Raw genomic sequence first — 25,607 nt, forward strand, 5'->3', positions numbered from 1 at the left:
TTTTTAATACTTTATCATTTTAAATATCAGTGATGAATATAATTGTAGATAGTCCTTGTGCATATTTCTTGTTATTTTTAAAATAACTTCATTTTCTGTGACACATTTGTAAATTTGCTGGGATAAACAGAATGCACATTTTTGTGGCTTTTGATATGTATTTCAGTATTCTCCCTTAATGATTCAGTTTTGCTTATTAAACTACCCATTTCATTCAAATATACAAACTCTGGGTATTAGGATAAATAATGCTATCAAATTACTACCCTAATTTATATTCCCTTGCTGGGTTGGAAGTTTGGGCACTTTTCATATACTTATTGATCATTTGATTTTCCTTTTTAAAGAACTGTTTGTTCAAAAGTTTGTCTCATAATTCAGTTGATCTTCATTATAATTTCAAATGATGTGTAAAAGCTCCTAAAAGATAAAGGTATAAATCTTTGATCGGTATGATCTATTGTAAATATTTTTCTTAATTGATCACGTGTGTTTTACTTTGATTTAACATGTTTTGATTTTTGACATCTGTTCAGTTCAGTTCAGTTCAGTCACTCAGTCGTGTCCGACTCTTTGCCACCCCATGAATCATAGCACGCCAGGCCTCCCTGTCTATCACCAACTCCCAGAGCTCACTCAGACTCATGTCCATTGAGTCAGTGATGCCATCCAGCCATCTCATCCTCTGTCGTCCCCTTCTCCTCCTGCCCCCAATCTCTCCCAGCATTAGAGTCTTTTCCAATGAGTCAGCTCTTCGCATGAGGTGGCCAAAGTACTGGAGTTTCAGCTTTAGCATCATTCCCTCCAAAGAAATCCCAGAGCTGATCTCCTTCAGAATGGACTGGTTGGATCTCCTTGCAGTCTAAGGGACTCTCAAGAGTCTTCTCCAACACCACAGTTCAAAACATCAATTCTTCGGTGCTCAGCTTTCTTTATAGTCCAACTCTCACATCCATACATGACCACAGGAAAAACCATAGCCTTGACTAGATGGACCTTTGTTGGCAAAGTAATGTCTCTGCTTTTCAACATGCTGTCTAGGTTGGTCATAACTTTTCTACCAAGGAGTAAGCGTCTTTTAATTTCATGGCTGCGATCACCATCTGCAGTGATTTTGGAGCCAAAAAAAAAAAAAAAAATCTCTGACACTGTTTCCACTGTTTCCCATCTATTTCCCATGAAGTGATGGGACCAGATGCCATGATCTTCGTTTTCTGAATGTTGAGCTTTAAGCCAACTTTTTCACTCTCCTCTTTCACTTTCATCAAGAGGCTTTTAGTTCTTCTTCACTTTCTGCCATAAGGGTGGTGTCATCTGCATATCTGAGGTTACTGATATTTCTGCCAACAATCTTGATTCCAGCTTGTGCTTCTTCCAGCCCAGCGTTTCTCATAATGTACTCTGCATATAAGTTAAATAAGCAAGGTGAAAATATACAGCCTTGACATACTCCTTTTCCTACTAACATCTGTAGTGGGACATTTTTTATGAGTCAAATCTATAAATCTTTTCAAAAGAAAAGAGAAAATTAAGACCCATATAAAACAGATAACCTTAAAGTGTGGCAGAAATAACACAAATATAGTTTGGTTATGACAAGAAATGTTAATTGTTTAAACTTCTTATTAAAAATAATCTCAAAGTGAGTAAAAAATCTAAATTCCAATTTATAGGCGATAGTCATCAAAAGTGCTATCTATTTAAGGTAAAATGCATCAGTTAAGGGCAAAAAACAAACAAATAATGCTTACAATACTGCTGTAAGAAAAATTAGAATTCAAGGCAAAAAAAACCCCAAAAACGTTAAGAGGGCAAAGTAGCACATTTTACCAATAAAGGAACAATTTTTATGAAATATGTGCTAGTCACAAAACTCTATGAGTTTAATAGTTAAGAATCAAATATATAAATCAAAAACTATTACAAATTCCAATCAATAGAAATGATTTTACTGTAATAACAGAGCTTACCACTCAGTTTTTGACAGTTTAACTAAGTGAACAATAAAAATAAAGCACCAAAGAAAAAATGAATCTAGATGAACTTACTCAAAAGGATTAGAACGTAGATATATATCAAACTAGTAAAGTAATGCTTAAAATTCTGCAAGCCAGGCTTCAGCAATACATGAACCGTGAACTTCCAGATGTTCAAGCTGGTTTTAGAAAAGGCAGAGGAACCAAAGATCAAATTGCTAACATCCACTGGATCATCAAAAAAGCAAGAGTGTTCCAGAAAAACATCTATTTCTGCTTTATTGACTATGCCAAAGCCTTTGACTGAGTAGATCACAAATAAACTGTGGAAAATTCTGAAAGAGATGGGAATAGCAGACCACCTGACCTGCCTCTTGAGAAACCTGTATGCAGGTGAGGAAGCAACAGTTAGAACTGGACATGGAACAACAAACTGGTTCCAAATAGGAAAAGGAGTACATCAAGGCTGTATATTGTCACCTTGCTTATTTAACTTATATGCAGAGTACATCATGAGAAACGCTGGGCTGGAAGAAGCACAAGCTGGGATCACGATTGCCGGCAGAAATATCAGTCACCTCAGATATGCAGATGACACCACCCTTATGGCAGAAAGTGAAGAAGAACTAAAGAGCCTCTTGATGAAATTGAAGAGGAGAGTGAAAAAGTTGGCTTAAAGCTCAACATTCAGAAAACGAAGATCATGGCATCTGGTCCCGTCACTTCATGGCAAATAGATGGGGAAACAGCTAAAGTGTCAGACTTTATTTTTGGGGGGCTCCAAACTCACTGCAGATGGTGATCGCAGCCATGAAATTAAAAGATGCTTGCTCCTTGGAAGGAAAGTTATGACCAGCCTAGACAGCATATTAAGAAGCAGAGACATTACTTCGCCAACAAAGGTCCATCTAGTCAAGGCTATGGTTTTTCCAGTGGTCATGTACGGGTGTGAGAGTTGGACTATAAAGAAAGCTGAGCACCAAAGAATTGATACTTTTGAACTGTGGTGTTGGAGAAGACTCTTGAGAGTCCCTTGGACTGCAAGGAGATCTAACCAGTCCATCCTAAAGGAGATCAGTCCTGGGTGTTCATTGGAAGGACTTATGCTAAAGCTGAAACTCCAGTACTTTGGCCACCTGATGTGAGGAGCTGACTCATTTGAAAAAACCGTGACTTGCATACAGGGTCGTCAAGACAGGGAAAGAGACACAGATGTGTATAACGGACTTTTAGACTCAGAGGGAGAGGGAGAGGGTGGGATGATTTGGGAGAATGACATTCTAACATGTATACTATCATGTGAATTGAATCGCCAGTCTATGTCTGACGCAGGATGCAGCATGCTTGGGGCTGGTGCATGGGGATGACCCAGAAAGATGTTATGGGGAGGGAGGTGGGAGGGGGGTTCATGTTTGGGAATGCATGTAAGAATTAAAGATTTTAAAATTTAAAAAATAAAAAACTAAAAAAAAAATTAAAATTAAAAAAAAAAAACATGAAAAAAAAAAAAAGAAAAAACCGTGATACTGGGAAAGATTGAGGGCAGCAGGAGAAGGGGACAGCAGAGGGTGAGACGGTTGGATGGCATCACTGACTCTATGGACACGGATTTGGATAGACTCTGGGAGTTGGTGATGGACAGGGAGGCCTGGCGTGCTGTGATTCATGGGGTCACAAAGAGTTGGACATGACTGAGCAACTGAACTGAACTGATATGTCAAACTCTGTGGCCAAAATAAAGCTCACATGGTCCCCAACTTATGGTGGTTTAACTTAATAATTTTCAACTAAGATGGTTTAAAAGCAATATGCTTTCAGTAGAAACTATAGTTGAATTTTTATTTTTTTCCCAGGCCTGCAATATGCAATATGATCCTTTCTCCTGATGCTGGGTAGAGAGCCACAGCTCCCAGTCAACTAAGGTTTCAACAGGGTAGGTAACGAATGCACTCACAACCATTCTGTACACATTATGTATTCTGTTTTTCATGTTAGTACAGTGTTCAATAAATTACAGGAGAAAATCAACATTTTACTATAAAATATGCTTTGTGTCAGATGATTCTGCCCAATTGTAGCCTAATGTAAGTGTTCTGAGCATATCTAAGGTAGGCTAGGATAAGCACTGATGTTCCATAAGGTAAATGTATTGAATATATTTTCAACTTATATTTTCAACTTTCGATGGATTTATCAGGACATTTCCAGTAGTCATGTATGGATGTGAGAGTTGGACTGTGAAGAAGGCTGAGTGCCGAAGAATTGATGCTTTTGAACTGTGGTGTTGAAGAAGACTCTTGAGAGTCCCTTGGACTGCAAGGAGATCCAACCAGTCCGTTCTGAAGGAGATCAGCCCTGGGTGTTCTTTGGAAGGAATGAGGCTAAAGCTGAAACTCCAGTACTTTGGCCACCTCATGCTAAGAGTTGACTCATTGGAAAAGACTCTAATGCTGGGAGGGATTGGGGGCAGGAGGAGAAGGGGATGGCAGAGGATGAGATGGCTGGATGGCATCACTGACTCGATGGACGTAAGTCTGAGTGAACTCCGGGAGCTGGTGATGGACAGGGAGGCCTGGCGTGCTGCGATTCACAAAGGTCGCAAAGAGTCGTACACGACTGAGCGACTGAACGGAACTGAACTGAACTGAACTCCATCTAAGGGGCTTCCGTGGTGGCTCAGCAGTAAAGAACTCCCCCTGCAATGCAGGAGATCCAGGTTCTATCCCTGGGTCAGGAAAATCCCCTGGAGAAGGAAGTGGCAATCTACTCCAGTATTCTTGCCTGGGAAATTCCATGGACAGAGGATCCTGGCAGGCTACAGTCCATGAGGTCGTAAAAAAGTCAGACACGACTTAGTGACTAAACAACAACCCCATCTAAGTTGAGGAAGATCTGTAACTCTTAAAAAAAAAAAAAAAAAAAAAAAAAAACACCGGCTTAAAACTTATAAAAACTGCATTGCACTCACAAAGAAAACATAACTTCAATAAAGTAGTTATACTGTTTACAATCTGATCCAAAGCAATAACATTAGCCATTACTAACAAAGTATAAACAAATAGAATAAAATGGGCTGGAGGGACTTTTTTTTTTTCCATAAACGCTCTCAACAACTTGTGTCAAATAAAAATTTAAACTTTGTTTACCAATTAAATCCAAACTGTTGACAGAGTCAAATCCAGGACTTTAATTATTAGCAAGCTGTATTAAGTAAAAGGATAAATTTGAATCCTTAATGTGTGCTTCAAATGGTAATTGCACAAGCATAGAAAGGGGGATATTTCGTGAGCAGAAACTCAATAAGAACCTGCATGCACTGTCTCAGGTGCAGAGTTTCAGAAGAAACCAATGCAGTCTTAGATTATGTTAATAGGCATTAAATCACCAAATAAATGCCAGAGATGATCCCCACTCTAGGGGTAGAAAGCATCATATGGCTCAATGGAAGGAGGAAGGAGGAAATAAGGAAGAAATACTAAAAATATTGGAACAATTATAGCGATCTCTCATTTTCTTTTCTCTGCCCCAGTTCTGGGGTCAAGACAGCATAACATATGGTGGGATTAAGGAAAGATGATGGCTATCTTGTCAAAAGGAATAAAGAGATGATAAATACTTTTGTCATCTCTTAGTTTCATTTCTCCCAGGGGTGGTGATGTGAAAAGTGAAAGTGTTAGTTGCTCAGTTATGTCTGACTCTTTGTGACCCCATGGATTATAGTCCACCAGGCTCTACTGTCCATGGAATTCTCTGGGCAAGAATACTGGACTGGGTTGCTATTTCCTTTTCCAGGGGATCTTCCCAGCCCCGGGATCAAACCCCGATCTCCTGCATGGCAGATGGATTCTTTACCATCTGAGCCACCAGGGAACGTTCTTATGTGGAAATGCACATTTGGATTTGGGGGATTCCTTTTTATTATAAAGTATTGCTGACTTTAGGTAAAGAAGAGGGTACAGACCCAGGAGAGAATGCTGGCTGGCTCTGTGTGAAACCCCTTGGACCTGTTTTTGAGAGTGAGAAGAAAAGGACATGGTCAAGTTTCCTCTTAACTAGCTTATCATAGTAGGACAATTAAAAAGAGGTTCAGGACAGAAGCATGATCACACAAGGAAGAAAGTACATGTGGCTGAGATAACCTCCAGCTGTATTTTTTGGGTACCTTGAGCTCGGTAGGTAGCAGAATGGCAGACAGATACAGAAAATAAAAATACTAAAGTCATTGCTCAGGCCACATCAAAGGAACATATTCAGGGTTAAAAGCCACATTTTAAGTAGAAAGTATTAGTTGCTCAGTCATGTCCGACTCTTTGAGACCCCATGGATTGTAGCCTGCCAGGTTCCTCTGTCCATGGGATTCTCTAGGCAAGAATACTTGAGTGGGTTGCCATTTCCTTCTCCAGGGCATCTTCCCAATCCAAGGATCGAACCCAGGTCTTCTAGATTTCAGGCAGTTTCTTTACCATACGAGCAACCATAGAAGCCCATACATTTTAAGTAGAGAAGGTGATAAATCAGAAACCTTGCAGAAGAGGAAGACTGGGGATTATTAGGAAAGGTTAATGGTTATACCTACAAAAGGGTGAATGAGTCAGGTGACTTCATAAGCATATGAAAAAGCTTCCATTTCTCTATTGGTTCAAAACAGTAAAACAAGGCAGGAAATGGTCTAAACTGTAGGGCCAAGTATGCCTCCAAGTTCAGTTCAGTTCAGTCTCTCAGTCATGTCCGACTCTGTGACTCCATGAATCACAGCACGCCAGGCCTCCCTGTCCATCACCAACTCCCGGAGTTCACTCAGACTCACGTCCATCGAGTCAGTGATGCCATCCAGCCATCTCATCCTCTGCCATCCCCTTCTCCTCCTGCCCCCAATCCCTCCCAGCATCAGAGTCTTTTCCAGTGAGTCAACTCTTCACATGAGGTGGCCAAAGTATTGGAGTTTCAGCTTCAGCATCAGTCCTTCCAATGAACACCCAGGACTGATCTCCTTTAGGATGGACTGGTTGGATCTCCTTGAAGTCCAAGGGACTCTCAAGCATATACTCCAACACCACATTTCAAAAGCATCCAAGTTAGGAACATTATAATAATTCTCAAATGAAAGGGTTCCCTTACGGAGCTAAGGGCTGTGTCTAAGATAAAAGATTATCGTATAATTCATAAAGAGTTTATGCCATCCTTCTCTCATTCATTCGTACACTCATTTTATTAAGCATCTAGTGTGAGCCAGGCCTGTGCTAGGTGCTGAGGAGACCAAGAAGAATAAAACATGGTCCGGCAAACAAGGAGCTCTCATCTTCTGGAGGATCCTGCTACTATACAAAAAGGGTGATGGGACGGAAGCCAACAGAAGGAAAACCTGTAGATAATGGCTGGGCTTGACTTAGGTAATTCTGGGAGAAAAGGTTTAAGAAAAGATACAATAGGCCTCAGAACCTCCCTCTGCCATGTAGCTACCACACGGCCAGTGTCTGTGGAGAGAGGGCTCCCAGGTCCAGGAGGGCACTTCTTTATTTCTTTTCTTTTTTTAAAAAAATTTTTTGAATTTGTGACAATATGGCTTCTGCTTCATATTTTTGGTTTTTGGCTGTGAGGCGTGTGGTATGTCAGCTCCCCAGTCAGTCAGTCAGTTCAGTTCAGTCGCTCAGTCATGTCCAACTCTTTGTGACCCCATGAATTGCAGCATGCCAGGCCCCCCTGTCCATCACCAACTCCCGGAGTTCACTCAGACTCACGTCCATCGAGTCAGTGATGCCATCCAGCCATCTCATCCTCTGTCATCCCCTTCTCCTCCTGCCCCCAATCCTTCCCAGCATCAGAGTCTTTTCCAATGAGTCAACTCTTCGCATGAGGTGACCAAAGTATTGGAGTTTCAGCCTTAGCATCATTCCTTCCAAAGAACATCCAGGGTTGATCTCCTTCAGAATGGACTGGTTGGATCTCCTTGCAGTCCAAGGGACTCTCAAGAGTCTTCTCCAACACCACGGTTCAAAAGCATCAATTCTTGGGTGCTCAGCTTTCTTCACAGTCCAACTCTCACATCCATACATGACCACTGGAAAAACCACAGCCTTGACTAAACCATAGCCTAAACCATAGACCTTTGTTGGCAAGGTAATGTCTCTGCTTATATGCTATCTAGGTTGGTCATATGCTATCTAGGTTGGTCATAACTTTCCTTCCAAGGAGTAAGTGTCTCTTAATTTCATGGCTGCAGTCACCATCTGCAGTGATTTTGGAGCCAAAAAAAAGTAAAGTCTGACACTGTTTCCACTGTTTCCCCATCTATTTCCCATGAAGTGATGGGACCAGATGCCATGATCTTAGTTTTCTGAATGCTGAGCTTTAAGCCAACTTTTTCACTCTCCTCTTTCACTTTCATCAAGAGGCTTTTTAGTTCCTCTTCACTTTCTGCCATAAGAGTGGTGTCATCCGCATATCTGAGGTGATTGATATTTCTCCCGGCTATCTTAATTCCAGCTTGTGCTTCTTCCAGCCCAGCGTTTCTCATGATGTACTTTGCATAGAAGTTAAATAAGCAGGGTGACAATATACAGCCTTGATGTACTCCTTTTCCTATTTGGAATCAGTCTGTTGTTTCATGTCCAGTTCTAACTGTTGCTTCCTGACCTGCATACAAGTTTCTCAAGAGGCAGGTCAGGTGGTCTGTATTCCCATCTCTTTCAGAATCTCAGTTCCCCAAACAGGGATCACACCCAAACCCCCTTCCTCAAAAGGTGAAGTTTTAACTGCTAGACCACCAGGGAAATCCCAGGAGAGTATTTCTAAATGTTGTGAAGTGGTAGGCCTGGAACCTTAACTGAGGACTCCCTCTGAGCCCCAGGATTATCAATGTATAGATAACCAACTCAGTCATTTTAGGGCTGATGGCCTAAAAAGTTGAAAATGATATGTACTGCCGTAAATGTAATTTCTGCCAGATGCTCATACAGTTTACACTCACCAAAGTACCTGGCCTCCATCCCAATAAGAGCATCTGCATGATGACTAAAGGGAAAACAGGAGAAGGCAATGGCACCCCACTCCAGCACTCTTGCCTGGAAAATCCCATGGACAGAGGAGCCTGGAAGGCTGCAGTCCATGGGGTCGCTAAGAGTCGGACACGACGGAGCGACTTCACTTTCTCTTTTCACTTTCATGCATTGGAGAAGGAAATGGCAACCCACTCCAGTATTCTTGCCTGGAGAATCCCAGGGACGGGGGAGCCTGGTGGGCTACCGTCTATGGGGTCGCACAGAGTCGGACACGACTGAAGCGACTTAGCAGCAGCAAAGGGAAAACAAGCCCTCAATATTTTTGACATTCGGATAGCCTAAGGAAGCTAGACTGTACTCATATCAACTTTGTAAAAGTAACTGTGGGCATGTGACAAGGAAAAGGAAAAAAGGTGGGCAGGATAACAAAGGAAGATAAAGTTAAGTACATATAATCAGCATCTATTTCCAATAAGTACAATATATCACAATTGGTTTTTATCACATACCACTTTCCATCAAGTAGTACCCTCAGGGGAAAATGGCAAGATCACCAGTGTGAGGGAATGACATTAAACCCCACTGACTGAGGGCACCAACACCTTGAGTTCTCTCTCTCTTTTCTATCTCTGCTTCTCTCTAGATAAGTAGATGGCAGATAGATGGATGGATAGAAGAAAAGATAGATGATAGATGGATAGATAGACAGACAGATAGGTGAGACATTGCTCAGTAAGAGTTTGCAGCCTCACACCTTTACTCCACCTCTTCGATCACTATTAAAATGTATATTCTTTGGGAAAATAGCATACTATTCCAGTAGACATTGATGCTTTCTAGGGCTGCAGGTACTATGGGATATCATAGCACTTCAAATCTTGACTTGAGAGGTGCTGAAGAAATGCAATGAGAATCTGTGTAAATGGTGTTGGCCATACAGTAGGTGCTCAATGAAGGCTCATTTCCTCCTTCCGCAGCTCTGCCTCCTGTATCTTGCTTCTCCCCTCAAAGAATAAAGATGTGATTCGGGCAGTAAAGTATCTACCCGCAATGCAGGAGACCTGGCTTCGATCCCTGGGTCAGGAAGATTTCCTGGAGAAGGGAATGGCAACCCACTCCAGCATTCTTACCTGGAGAATTCCGTGGACAGCGGAGCCTGGCAGGCTATCATCCAAGGGATTGCAAAGAGTTAGACACGACTGAGTGCCTAATACTCAAAGGCTAAAAGAATCACCTTGCTGGAGCCATGTTTATTCTCTCACTAAGTGGTCCAGGTTTGGAGCAATGACAAGTACAAATTCCTTGTCTATCTCTGTTCTTTGCCGAAACGTTATCCTGCCAACAAAATATTGCTCCTTCCTCTTGGTAAATGCTAAGTTCCCTCAAAGTGCTGATTCCCTTTGTTTCCCCTTCTTCCAGAGGAACTGAGCTTTTAAACCTTGGTTTCTCTTCCATTTAACTCAACTACATAAAAATTCAATTTAACAGCTCTTTAGCATCTTTGTAATAGTATATGCTATGCTGGGCTCAGCTATCTGAAGTCACAAAATGCACACCAGGAAGTTCCTGGGCACCTAATGAATCCTGAGAGACTCAGGCCAGGTTAAGTGTGGTTGGAGGGCTTCTCACAGATGGGTCTCACGGCACTCTTCACTATTAACCCGAGGTCCAGAGGCGATGCAGTAAGTCAGCCTTCACTCTTAGGCCTCACAGAGCCCTGCACATGCTCAATTCTTTTTTGGTTTTATCACGGTTCTAGATTTGAATGAAACAGCCATGTTATTGCCACTGAAGCCTGGATTAACTTGGGTTGCTGAGACCGTGTCAAAGTTTATCTGCTAACAAGGATTTGGCAATGGAGACATTAAAAGGTAGGCATACCTTTTCCTGTAATCATAGGGTGTAGCTAAAACAATAAACTTGCTTTACTTACAAACAGTGCTAGCATTTTAGCAAACTGGCTCGTGTTTGTGAAATAACCAATTCAAGGAAAATTCTTGCCATCCAGGCATCTTTTCCACTGCCCACCTTCTATATGTTGTGGGTTTGGTTGTGTGTGTGTGTGTGTGTGTGTGTGTGTTTTAAGATAGTAGTAGTAATCTCTTTATTTTGTTTATTTATTTATTTGCTCACTTTGACTGTATCAGGTCTTGTTTGAGGCATGCAAGATCTTCTTTGTGTCATGCAAGATCTTTGCTTGCAACACACAGACTCTCTATTTGTGACGTGAGAGCTCAGTATTGTAGCGTGTGGGCTTAGTCGCTCCTCGGCATGTGAGATCTTAGTTCCCCGACCAGGGGTCAAACTTGTATCCGCTGCATTGCAAGGTGGATTCCTAACCACTGGAACACCAGGGCAGCCACCCCACAATGCGTTTTGTTTGATTCATGCTCAGTACACACCTCTCATTTTGAAACGGCTTGAAGCAATGACGATGTGACTAGAAGAGAGATGCAAGACATCATTTTAACTGCGGAAGTTTCAGAGTTTTCAAAGATATACAGGGTGTGTATATTCCAGTCCAATCTACAGAGAAGTTAAGACGTAATGGTACACAGGCAGGCGGACTTGGCCCTCATGGAATCACAAGCCTCTCTGGCATCGCCTAAGATTCCTAGCCTCTCATTTCTATGGAGAGCTTTTCAAGAAGGAAATACAACATTGATGCAGGTCCCCAGAACTACATGTGTGCCTGTTAAAGGGAGGCTACCTTATTAATTTGAAGATTTTAATTCCTAATACCTAACACTTCCCAGGTGGTTCAGTGCGTAAAGAATCGGCCTGCAGTGCAAGAGACACAGGAGACATGAGTTCAATCCCTGGGTCGGGAAGATTCCCTGGAGGAGGGCGCAGCAACCCACTCCAGTACTCTTGCCTGGAGAATCCCATGGACACAAAGGGTCAGACAGCTGAAGTGACTGAGCACAGACGCGTACACATGCACCGAACACATACTGAGTCCGTGCCATGCGTCTGGACCTACATTTGTGATGCACTTTACATGAACTGTCTTCTATGAGACAGATAATATTATTATGTCTACTTTGCAGAAGAGAAAACTGGGGTTCAGAAAGTCATTGAGACAATTCCTCCAGTAAAAGGCAGTGACCAGGCCTCCCCGAACCTAGAACCACACTTTTAATGGCTGTTCTGAGCTTCCATGGGGAGAAACAACTCTTTAGAACTGGGAGAGGCTGGCCAATATGATCCCCTATAAGACTAATCTCTTCTTATGCTGTAAATCAGATTTTTTTTAAATCAAGCAGAGTATAACATACTTACACTCTTACATATACACTTTTCCTGTAGAAAGTCCTCATGAATGTATATAGAAAGTAAAGATATTCACCAGTATTCACCTCTGTAGGAAATATACACATCACTATACAGGGCTAGTCTTAACATAAAGTCATAAAGTGGTTACCAATTGCTTTCCATTTGAAGAATTCTAGTAAGTTTTTTCTCTGCCTTTTCAGAGAATTTGACATACTGCTGTTGGAAAGCATATTATTGAATAAGGTCCACTCTTTTCTGAAGATTGCTCTTATTGTGGTATCTCTCTTTCAAAATGGAAATATTACAGAAGAGTAATATTAGAAGTGACTTCACTTTCACTTTTCACTTTCATGCATTGGGAGAAGGAAATGGCAACCCACTGCAGTGTTCTTGCCTGGAGAATCCCAGGGATGGGGGAGCCTGGTGGGCTGCCATCTATGGGGTCACACAGAGTTGGACACGACTGAAGCAACTTAGTAGTAGCAGTAGTAGTAATATTAGAAGTCATAAACAACTTTGTGTAAATAGTTTAATTATAACCCTCAGTGCTATGAGCCAGAGAAGGCATTGGAGTGTCTCAATACACAGTGGGTCTCTGCAAAAACCAGGACAAAAAAATCTAGTCAGTATCTAGGATGTGTCTCAGAACCAGTGAACAAGTGTGCAGATGACCAGCATGCAAGGAGTGATGATACAACTTTTGTTTCCAGGGGGAAGCTGGATGCTCCTGTTTTCCAACACAGCAGTAACTTTCTTGATGCAATGGTGAAAACTAGATTATTTTCAAATATTGTCTGTGGGCTCTGGGCATTTTAAACATTCTCAGATTCTATGCCTAATAATTACTTTGCTTGAAAACACCCCAGGATATTTTCTAGACTTTTCTAGTGAATAAAAAGATAGACCTGGGTGTCCACTTCTGGGAAGATGGAGTTTACGTGTCTTTCTCCCATTCCTCCCACTGAGAACAACTAAAAACCGTGGATATTACATACAAAACACCCATAAGAAATCTCAAAAGGTGAAGAGAAGATGGCAGATTGGCAGTGGAAATTAGGACACAAGGATTAACACAGCATTGAGTTCTCTGGATTTTCTTTCTGCTTCCCATATCCCAGACTGAAAGCTGGAAAACTCAACAATCACGAAGTGCATGTGGGTTCAGATAAAATAGCCCCCTGAGTTTTCTCTCTCTCTAGTCAAAGGATCATAAAAGAGAAGAAAGGAAGGAAGGAAGGAAAGAAAGAAGCTATAAAGAAAGAAAGCATTTACACATCTGCTCTTTTCCAGCCACACATCAGAAAAAAACCTGCAGTACCACCTGCTGCTGCTGAGTCGCTTCAGTCGTGTCCAACTCTGTGCGACCGCATAGATGGCAGCTCACCAGGCTCCCCTGTCCCTGGGATTCTCCAGGCAAGAACACAGCAGTGGGTTGCCATTTCCTTCTCCAATGCATGAAAGTGAAAAGTGAAAGTGAAGTTGCTCAGTTGTGTCTGACTCTGTGGAACACCATGGACTGCAGCCTACCAGGCACCTCCATCCATGGGATTTTTCAGGCAAGTGTACTGGAGTGGGGTGCCATTGCCTTCTCTGCAGTAGCACCTATGCATGCCAATAAAAGCTAAGTGGAGCCTAGGCTTCTGATCTCGAGAAGCTATAACAAGGCACCTCAACACCCTCACCAGGATGTTGTCAGAGAAGGCTCAATTTGGAGTTGGAGTTTTCATCCTCATCTGGCAGTAATAAGCCATTCAGCCCATATAGTGTCCATGGAGACCATGTGGGAAGTGTGAACTGCCTCTCTCACGTGAAAGAATGAAGGACTCCCATTCCAGTGGGGTAGTATCAGAGGAGCCTTCATGGAGACTCAAATCTCTCCAGGTGTAAAAAAGCCACCAGGGATTAACAACACATGGAGTTGTCACTGGAAACCACATGGGAAGCTAAAACTCCTGTCTCCATCCAGAAGTAACAAGGAGCAGCCTCCTTCACCCCAAGTTCAAGAAAGGATGAGTGGGAAACCTGGACTTAGACCTTCACATAATGCAACAAAGTAAGATTCCCTGCTGGAGTAGTGTCACGAAAGCAAAGAAACACTTAAACAAAGCCACCTAAAATTAAATGACTCTGTAAGATCCAGAGTCTCACAATATAATTCCAAAAATGTCCCAAGTTCCAGTAAAAAAGTATTCAACATGTAGTTCAGTTCAGTCGCTCAGTCGTGTCCAACTCTTTGCGACCCCATGAATCGCAGCACGCCAGGCCTCCCTGTCCATCACCAACTCCCAGGGTTCACTCAGACCCACGTCCATCGAGTCAGTGACGCCATCCAACCATCTCATCCTCTGTCATCCCCTTCTCCTCCTGCCCTCAATCTTTCCCAACATCGGGGTCTTTTCAAATGAGTCAACTCTTCACATCAGGTGGCCAAAGTATTGGAGTTTCAGCTTCAACATCAGTCCCTCCAATGAACACCCAGGACTGATCTCCTTTAGGAGGGACTAGTTGGATCTCTTTGCAGTCCAAGGGACTCTCAAGAGTCTTCTCCAACACCACAGTTCAAAAGCATCAATTCTTCAGCGCTCAGCTTTCTTTATAGTCCAACTCTCACATCCATACATGACCACAGGAAAAACCATAGCCTTGACTAGATGGACCTTTGTTGGCAAACTAATGTCTCTGCTTTTCAATATGTTATCTAGGTTGGTTATAACTTTCCTTCCAAGGAGCAAGCGTCTTTTAATTTCATGGCTGCAATCACCATCTGCAGTGATTTTGGAGCCCCAAAAAATAAAGTCAGCCACTCTTTCCACTGTTTCCCCATCTATTTCCCATGAAGTGATAGGACCAGATGCCATGATCTTCGTTTTCTGAATGTTGAGCATTAAGCCAACTTTTTCACTCTCCTCTTTCACTTCCATCAAGAGGCTCTTTAGTTCTTCACTTTCTACCATAAGGGTGGTGTCGTCTGCATATCTGAGGTTATTGATATTTCTCCCGGCAATCTTGATTCCAGCTTGTGCTTCCTCCAGCCCAGCATTTCTCATGATGTACTCTGCATAGAAGTTAAATAAGCAGGGTGACAATATACAGCCTTGACATACTCCTTTTCCTATCTGGAACCAGTCTGTTGTTCCATGTCCAGTTCTAACTGTTGCTTCTTGACCTGCATACACGTTTCTCAAGAGGCAGGTCAGGTGGTCTGGTATTCCCATCTCTTTCAGGATTTTCCACAGTTTATTCTGGAAAATAAATATTTATTGTTCAATAATAGAAGTTTATTGTGATACACACAGTCAAAGGCTTTGGCATAGTCAAGAAAGCAGAAATAGATGTTTTTCTGGAATTCTCTTGCTTATTTGATGATTCAGTGGATGTGGCAATTTGATCTCTGGTTCCTCTGCCTTTTCTAAAACCAGCTTGAACATCTGGAAGTTCACGGTTCACATATTGCTGAAGCCTGGCTTGGAGAATTTTGAGCATTACTTTACTAGCATGTGAGATGAGTGCAACTGTGTGGTAGTTTGACATTCTTTGGCATTACCTTTCTTTAGAATTGGAATGAAAACTGACCTTTTCCAGTCCTGTGGACACTGCTGAGTTTTCCAAATTTGCTGGCATATTGAGTGCAGCACTTTCACAGCATCATCTTCTAGAATTTGAAATAGCTCAACTAGGTGGTAGTTTAGTTGCTAAGTCATATTTAACTCTTGTGACCCCATTGACTGTAGCCTGCCAGGCTCCTCTGTCCATGGGATTTCCTAGGCAACAATACTGGGTTGGGTTGCCATTTCCTTCTCCAGGGGATCTCCCCAATCCAGGGATCAAACCTGAGTTTCTACATTGCAGGTAGATTCTTTATCACTGAGCCAACTGGGAAGCTCAAACAAAAACTAGTCAACATATCAATAACCAAAAAGATCTCAAACTAAATTTTGAAAAATTAGTGGATAACAACACCAAGAAAACAGAGATGTTAGAAGTACCTGACAAAGATTTTAAAGCAACTGTCATAAAAATGCAATGAGCAATTACAAATATGCTTGAAACAAATGAAAAATTAGAAAACCTCAGCAAAGACACAGAAAGTCTTAACAAAGAAATAGGAGATACAAAAAAGAACCAAGTGTAAATTTTAGAAATGAAAAAATATAATAATTGAAATTAAAAAGTTCAGTAGATGTGCTCAACAGAAAAATGGAGGGGACAGAGGAAAGAACCAATGAACAAGAAGATAGAACAATAGAAATCACCCAATATGACCAACCAAGAGAAAATATCATTTAAAAAGACAAAAGTGAACAAACAAAAAACCAAACAACCCCCCCCCCCCCTGCAACAAAAAAATAAACCACAAAAGAGGTTCAGGGACCAATGAAACTATAAAAAAATATCCAACATTTATGTCATTAGAATCCTGGAATGGGAGAAGGAAGAGGGTGGTGCTGCAAAAGTACTCCAAGTGGGTGACAAGTTCCCAGATTTGACGAGGGACATAAACTAGCAGATTCAAGACGCTTAACAAACCATAAACAGAATAAAGTGAAAGAATCCACCCTAAAACACATCATAATTAAACTTTAAATGACACAATATTTTTGAAGTGCTGAATGAAAATAATTGTCAACCTTGAATCCTATGCCCAGGGAAAAATAACCTTCAGGAATAAAGAAGAAATAGATATTCTCAGGTAAAGGAAAACAGAGTTTGTTATCAGCAGACATCCTAAAAGTAGAGCTAAGTAAATTTGTCTAAGAAGAAAGGAAATAATAAAAGAAAGAAGCTTAGACCTTAGAAAGAACATCAGAGAGGAGGGAAGAGTACAATGAGCAGAAATATGAATTTAAAAATACGTCTTTTCTTTTTGAATTTTCTAAATTAGTTCCATGGCCAATGCGTAAGTTTTAACACTGTATGATATACTTCTAAATGAATGTAAAGGAAATATTTAAGACAATTATAGAGGAAAGTGTTTTATATTTTACTCAAACTGGTAAAATGACAATATTAGTAGGCTATAATGTTATACATATATAATAGAACACCTAGAATTATATGAAAAGGTTTTTCTTTAAGTTCTATGAAATGTTTTTTTAATTAAGTAAAATAAAGTCCCATTTTATTTAGAATAAAAGTGGAATTAAAAAAATGTTCAAGAAAAAGACAAAAGAAATGAGACAAAAGAAAAAGACAGAGAAATGAAAAATTGAGAGAACATACAGAAAACCAAAAAAAATGAGATGACAGTCTTAAGTTCTAACATATCAATAATTATATTAAATATATTAATAATTATATTAAATATAATATAAATACACCAATTAAAAGACAGAGGAAACAGGATTCATAATTTTAAAACTACCTAAAAAGGAAATCCCCATGCCTAGATGTAGGTATGTTCATTGGAGAATTCTTCCAAGTATATATATATCTATATAATATGTGAATCAAAATGAAATTCTACACAACCTCTTGCAGAAAATGAAAGAAAGGAAATACTTCCCAATTTAATTTATGAAACTAATGTAACCTTGATACCAAAAACCATACAAAAACATTACCAGAAAAAAAAATAAAAAGCCCTACAGACTCATGTTGCTAGTGAATATAGATGCAAAATACTTAAGAAAACATTAGCAAATAGAATTCAACAACATACAAAAAGAATTACACTCTATAATTCAGATATATTCCACAGATGCAAGTCTTATTAATATTCAAAAATCTATCATTGTACTCTCCCATATTAAGAGGCCAAAGAAGAAAGATCATATAATCGTATCAACTGATGCATAAAAAAGCAAAATATAACACCTATTCCTAATTTTTTAAAAAGCTCATAAAAATAGAAGTAGAAGAGAGCTTCCTCAGTTTGATAAGACCCTGCATGAGAGTTCAGTTGTGTCTGACTCTTTTTGACTCCATGGACTGTAGCCCGCCGGGCTCCTCTGTCCGTGGGATTCTCCAGGCAAGAACACTGGAGTAGGTTGCCATTTCTTCCTCCAGGGGAATCTTCCCAATCCAGGGATCAGACTCGAGTCTCCTGTGTCTCCTGCATTGTAGGCAAATGCTTTATTGCTGGGCTACAGGGGAAAGTGAAAGTGAAGTTGCTCAGTCGTGTCTGACTCTTTGCAACCCCATGGACTGTAGCTTACCAGGCTCGTCTCTCCATGGGATTCTCCAGGCAAGAACACTGGAGTGGGTTGCTGTTTCCTTCTCCAGGGCTACAGGGGAAGCAGATTGATAAAAAAGCATCTACAAAAAACCTATAGCTAATGGCAAAAGACTGAATGCTTTCCCCCTAATATAAGTAAAAAGGCAAGAATGTCCACTCTCACTACTCTTATTCAACATAGTGCTGGAGGTGCTAGTCAATGCAATAGGCAAGAGGAAGAAATGAAATGTATATATATTGAGAATAAGAAGTAAAATCTACCCAAAACACTACAAGAACTACTGAATCTAGCAAGGTCACAAGACACAAGGCAAACATACAAAAATCTATTTTATTTCTGTCTAATGGTAAAGAACACATGGGCCTCCCCAATGGCTCCACAGTAAAGAATCTGGCTGCAATGCAGGAGCTGCAGGAGACACAAGTTCGATCCCCAGGTCGAGAAGATCCCCTGGAAGAAGGCATGGCAACCCGCTCCAGTATTGCTTGGAAAATCCCATGGACAGAGGAGCCTGGCAAGCTACAGTTCATGTGGCTACAGGGTCACAAAAAGTCGGACAAAACTGAAGTGACTTAGCACGCACAAAGAACACATGGACCCCTAAGTTAAAAACACAGTACGATTTACAACTGCTCAAAAAATGAAATACTCAGGTATAAATCCAGCAATCCATGTATAGGATTTATATACTAAAAACTACACAATGCTGATGAAAGAAATCAAAACTTCAAATAAATGAGGTGACATACCATGTTGATGGATTAGAAAACTAAATGTAATTAAGATGTTAATGCTCTCCGAAATTGATATACAAGTTTAATGTCATCCCTAGCAAAATTCTAGCAACACTCTTTTGTAAATTTAGACAAAAGAATTTTAAAATTTATGTGGACAGGCAAAGGAACGGGAATGATTTTGAAAGAGAAGAATAAAGTAGGAGGAGCCAGTCTAGCCATTTTCAAGACTTAATTACGTAACTAGAGTAATCAATCCTGTGGTATTTGTACAGAGACAGATACACAGATCATTAGAACAGAACCCAGAAATAGACCCTCACAAATACACCAAATTGATTTTTGACAAAGACACAAAATCAATCAGCAGATGAACAGTAGTTTTTCCAGTTGAAGTAATTGGGAATCCATAGGCAGAAAGAAGGGCTTCCCAGGTGACTCGTTGGTAAAGAACCTGCCTGCCAACACAGGAGACAGAAGAGACACAAGTTTGACCCCTGGGTCAGAAAGAAGGACATGGCAACCCACTCCAGTATTCTTGTCTGGAAAATTCCATGGACAGAAGAGCCTGGTGGGCTACAGCTCGTGGTGTCACAAAGAGTCAGACACAACTGAACAACTGGCCATAGCACAGCACAGGTAGAAAGAAAGAAAGAAAGAAAGAAAAAGGGATAGTTGGGGAAGGGGAGGGAGGAAGAAAGCAGAGGAGCGGGGACTTAGTCCTAAGTCTTACACCTTATACAAAAATCAAACAAAATGATAAACATGAACCTATAAAAATTTTAGAAAACACACACACACACACACACACACACACACACACACACAAATGACCAGGAGAAATTCTTCAGGATTTAGGGCTCAGGAAAGAGTTCTTAGATTTTACACCAAGCAATCTATTTCTTTAAATTACTAATGTGTACTTCTCAAAATTAAAAACTTTTGCTCCACACAAGACTCTGTGAAAAGGATGAAAAGACAGGCTACAGACTGGGAGGAACTGCTTGCAAACCACATATCTGACACAGGACCAGTATCTAAAATATACAGCAACTCTCAAAATTCAGCCACAAAAATCCAAATGATCCTATTAAAAAATGGGCAGAAGGCATGAAGAGATATTTTATCAAGGAGAATATACAGATGGCAAATAAGTACATGAAAAAAAGCTTTTTAATGTCATCTGCCATTAGGGAAATCCAAATTAAAACCACAATAAGATATCACTTCACAGCTATGGGAATAACAAAAATGAAAACTAGTGACAATATCAAATGCTGGCGAGAATTCAGAGAAACTGGATCCCTTTCATGGCTGCTCTGAATGTAAAATCTTACAACCACTCTGCAAAAGCTTGGAGTTTTCTTTGAAAAATTAAGCCTTGCAACTACCATGTTATACTCTGGGTACATTTTTTTTTTCCACAGAGAAAAAAGGCATGTTTGCAAAAACCTATACACAAATTTTTATAGCAGCTTTGTTTGTGAAAGCTCCAAACAGGAAACAACCCAGAAGTCCTTCAGCAGATGAATGATTAAAGAAACAAAAGTATATCCATACCATGAAGCAATAAAACAAGCTATTGCTCTGCAAAACAACTTGGATGAATCTCCAGAGAATTATGCTCTGTGGAAAAAGTCAGTCAGAAAAAAAAAAGTTGCATATTGCATGATTCCATTTGTATAACATCCTTGAAATGACAAAACTATAGAAATAGAGAACAGGTCTGTGGTTCCCAGAGCTTTAAAACAAGGATGGGGACAGGTGAGAAGTGGGTGGGACTGTCAAGGGCAACAGGAGAGATCCTTGTGATGATGGGCAGATTCTGTATCTCGACTGTGTCGCTGCCAACGTCTTGGTTGTGGTATTGTACTCTAGTTCCGCAAGAGGCTGCCTTTGGGAGAAACTAGGAAATGGGCACGTGGATGTTGACATATTAATAGTATTTCTCACAACTGCATGTGAATCTACAATTGTCTCAAGATAAAAACCTTCATTAAAGTATCACTACCCAGAAGACTCCAAATAAACACAGGTTATTTGAAGAAAATATATTTTTTGAGTTGTACTTATATGCTCTTTGACATAGTCCAGCAGATGTTTGGAAACTGTGAGAAATTTGATCAAGCAAATTAAAAGACCTGAAAGAGGGATACAGATAGAAAGCAATTCAGAGGTAGTCTTGACAGGAAGTGAAAAAGCCAGGCCTGTCATCATGGGCCTTGGAGGTGAGGGAAGTGCAGCAGGTATGCCAGGTAATTGCCATTCCTGACTTGGAGAGTTAACCTAAAGGTTTATTGGTAGAGTCTTTGAGAGCTTGGGAGCTCCAGAGACTGGAACTTTCCAAAACAGTACCCATTTTAAAAGTTTAAAAGCAAAACATTTTGCCTTTAAAGTAACAGTACCCTAAGTTTAAAAGCAAATGTCTAAATCCCCTGGGCTGTAAGTCTAGCTGTGCCCAGTGAGATCCTGGGCTACAGGGCTGACTGCTTAGCCAATGCTCCACTCTGATCATTCTCTGGCCCACAAATACATTATGCAGTTCATTGCTCAGGAAAATTTTCTCTTTGTTTGAGTTACAGGGATTAAAAGCATTACAGCTTAATCCTTTTGATGCATCCAGGCCATTTTGAAATTGAATGTTTTTCTATTAACTCTCCTACTGGGAACCAATTCACCGCCACTGGAGTAACAGACCTAGGCAATCCTGATTAATTACAGAATTCTGCCCTTCTGCCGCTCAGAGTCTTTAAAAAATATCTAATAACAAAAGTACTTAAATAAATCTATGAGATTAATCAACGGTTCATGTAATTTGAAATGAGAAACTTCAGAGCCATTCCTCACTAAAAAGAATAGGAGAAAGAGACAAGAGCTACTAGATTAAAGAAACCAGTACGAATTCACATGTCAAAGAGGCAAGCTGTGTCAACTCTCAAACTAACGGAAAAACAAATCCATGTTAGAAAACCAGCACACACTCGGTTTTATTACAATCCTCGAAATGGATAACATGAGTTTACAAATTAAATTATACATTCAATTCAAAGGTTGTAACGCTGCTGTCAGATTTATAGCCTCCAATTTACAGAGATCAGTAATAAACTGTCAAGGAAGGAGGTTGACTACTCATCAGATATGCTTTGAGTAGATGAGCTAGACTGAACAATCTCCATATGGGAGCCGTAAGGTAAAGGAAGGCCTTGATTTTGCTTCTCTGTCAGTGGTGCCCGTGGAGAGAGCTCGATTGGAAGGACATGTCTGCTGTAGCAAAAACAAGCGAAGATTATACTTCATTTTCTGCACTACAGAAAATGGAAGAAAGCAGTGTAGGAGAAAGTGTAAACAACTCAAATCTAGACTAGCACATGTTGAGAAATCGTTCTGCCCACTGAATAAAAATGGTGACCTCAGAAATGTTTATCACTAGAAGACCACAGGATGGAATGTGTGTTTTTATGCTCAAAAACCAGAATCTGTACAAGCTTAAAATTCACAACCATTTCAACGTAGTATTTTTCACTGGAAACCTTGTTACTGTTTGGCAAGGTATTTATTTCACATATCAACAAGTATCAGCTCTATGTATTACTGTATTTTTTACTGTATCATTTCTTATGCTCCAAGATACGATTCATTGAGGCCTACTTTATAGATTTATGCTTAAGAAGGACAGCAATGCTGAGGAACTATTCATACTCGCTTAAAGACAAAGCACTATGCTAAATAGTGAAGTTATTATATGATGCCCACCCATACACAGCCCTTAGAAACGAATGTAGCCATTTTCATGTGTGCAGTGAAATATACCTCTTTGAAATTTAAAAGATGAAATTCCTTCAAAAGGTGTCACTTGTCAGTCTCATAAGAAAATCGTCATCTCTGCTTTTCCCTAAATATTTCCCTGGGTGTTGTATTAGGTTGGCCAAAAAGTTCGTTTGGGTTTTTCCATCTACCAGGAAGAAATTGGAATGAACTTTTTGGCCAACCCAATATCATTTTCTCAAGATAGTGCATTCAAACATTGTAAAATCATTTCTTTTACTCAGCAAAATGGATTCATTTGGAATGTCATAGTCTGTTCACAAGTTTTCCATTTTTACTTTCTAATAAATATTTTCTTCCCCTTTTCTTTCTGTATTTAGGGTTTACTTTTTTGTTATATTAATTTAACCACTGTAACCAGTATTCTTGGGATTCTATATTTGCACAAGATATCATGCTAGATGCTGGAAGAGATACATAGTTATGAGTCCTGGTTTCTGCCCTCCAGGTATCTTGGATTCTAGAGGGAGAAAAAGGTACATAAACCAAACCCAAAGGGAACATGATTGAGGGCCTTGCTGCCCAGAGGGTAGTCCTGACTGGAATTCCCACCTGAGAGTTTGTTAGAAATGCAGCGTCTGAGGACCTCCCCTGGTCCTAATGAAGCAGACGCTTCATTAACAAAATTTAGCAAAATTAAAGACCCTGATGCTAGGAAAGATTGAGAGCTAGAGGAGAAGGGGGCAACAGAGGATGAGATGGTTGGATGGCCTCAATGACTCAATGGACATGAATTTGAGAAAACTCCAGGAGATAGTGAAGGACAGGGAAGCCTGGCGTGCTGCAGTCCACAGGGTCACAAAGAGTCAGACATGACTTAGTGACTGAACAAAAACAACAACCAGCTGATTATAATTCTCAGTGCAGTATTAGGATGGGACGATGGGATTGGTGTTGATGGCCCTGGGGAGGTAGCTTCATGCAGCTTTCCTAGTCATGGGACTTTGCTTAGGGGAACCAGGGTCGGGGAGTAGGAAATGGCACAAGCTATGGTGTAGTGTATATGGTAGATTCTCTGCCTGAACACCTGGGAGACACTCCAGGGGGCTCCCCACAGCACTCTGATGGAGCCCCTCAATGAGGGTGAGATGAAACTCTGACTCCTGCTCTCAAAGGATTCCCATTGCTTTTACCCTAGATTTCCTTGGACTTTCCATGGCCCCTTCAATTAGCACCATGAATGCAAATTTGAGAATGTTTCTTCAGAGTTATTGGCGAATCAGATTTTCGCTTCTTACCTCATTTCCTAGACAGGATTTTTTTTTTTTTTAATGATGGTATTTGTTTCTAATTGTGTTTTTGATGTTTTTAAGAGTGAGGAACATTTCACCAATCTCTGCTTTCCGTCTTCTTATAACTGAAAGCAGGGATCATAACTTCAAGGACAATGGGGTGATCAAACAGGTAAGCATGTATGAATGGCTATAAAACAATAGGGAGTGAATGGAGAAGGCACGCTACTTCACTAAAAACAAAACTGAAACCCAAATCCCTGGGGCAGACGAATCCCATCTTTGAGTCACAGTAAACAAGAAGGTACCAGGATCATTACTTCACTCATTTTTCTAATCCTCACCACATGGAGAGTTGATTTCAATCCCACAGAGCTGAGATAAACCATCTGAAGATGGTTTAACTGAAATGGAAACCCGCAGAAGCATATCATAGAATCCCTCCAGTTATCCCAAGAGCGGGTCAAAGGCAAGAATCCTCCTGCTTTATCTTTGTATTTTGTGTACCCAGCCCATCTGCAAACACTAGGCATCATGATCGCATGGAGAAACCACGTCAGGCAAATGGCATGATAATATTTAACGATTGCTGAGGGCTCATGCCTTGCTAGGCACCGTCCTGAGAGCTTTCCATCTGCTGCTCTCATTTGCTCTTCCCAACTCACCTGTGACGTAAATACCGTCATTATCCCAGTTTTACAGGTGAGGAAACAGAGGCGAGTGTCACACAAGTGGCGAAGGGGAGATTCCACGGCTCCAAGGTCCATGATTTTAACCAAAATGTAAACACTTACAATAAAGCAAGAGTGAGTCACTGGTTCCAGGATTGTGCAAGCAGGAGGAGGGAAGAAACTGATCGTGGTAATATTTAACAGGAGATAACTGCTGGCCGAGACAGGCCTGGGAACATTCTAGAGAATATAAGAGCAGTGGGTTCTGGGGAGTTTGGACAGGAAACCAGTGGTGAGAAGAGTAAAGGTGGGTAGGGGTGAAATGTGGTCTGAGTGTGGTGGATGGAGACAGTGTTGAGACCATACTTTTTCTCTCTTCCTCCTCTTTCAGACCACTGGCCCAAGTTCCAACAAAGAAGAGCTAAACTAAAATTTAGAAAAAAAAAATATTGTATTTCATATATTGGCAGCACATTTGATTTTCCCCCCATATCCCCCTCACCCCCAAGTCCCAGGGGTTTGGCTTCTGTCCAAGTTAGAAAAACAGAAATGTAAACATTAGTAACATAGAGAAAAGGACAGAGCCTCTTCCCTTTGCAGCTCACCAGAAGTTTGCTCTATGGGGCAGGTTTAATTGCTTGTGGGTTTGATTAATTGATTATGGATTATTCCCTTTTGAAGGGAAGGCCCAGAAGAGATCAGAGAGGGTGAACCCCAAC

At 40.7% G+C, this 25,607-nt stretch overlaps 1 long non-coding RNA gene across 2 annotated transcripts in view; it reads left to right on the forward strand.

Annotated features, from left to right (window-relative positions):
• LOC132660226 (uncharacterized) overlaps positions 1 to 25,607 on the forward strand; it is a 297,177-nt gene that overhangs the window by 182,091 nt on the left and 89,479 nt on the right. For both annotated transcript variants that reach the window (XR_009601587.1, XR_009601586.1), the window contains 2 exons: positions 3,830 to 3,909; positions 10,734 to 10,845. This is a non-coding gene — a long non-coding RNA (uncharacterized LOC132660226). The remainder of the gene's footprint in view (positions 1 to 3,829; positions 3,910 to 10,733; positions 10,846 to 25,607) is intronic.

The sequence above is a fragment of the Ovis aries genome, chromosome 8 (genome assembly GCF_016772045.2).
Source record: "Ovis aries strain OAR_USU_Benz2616 breed Rambouillet chromosome 8, ARS-UI_Ramb_v3.0, whole genome shotgun sequence".
NCBI classification, from domain to species: domain Eukaryota; kingdom Metazoa; phylum Chordata; class Mammalia; order Artiodactyla; family Bovidae; genus Ovis; species Ovis aries.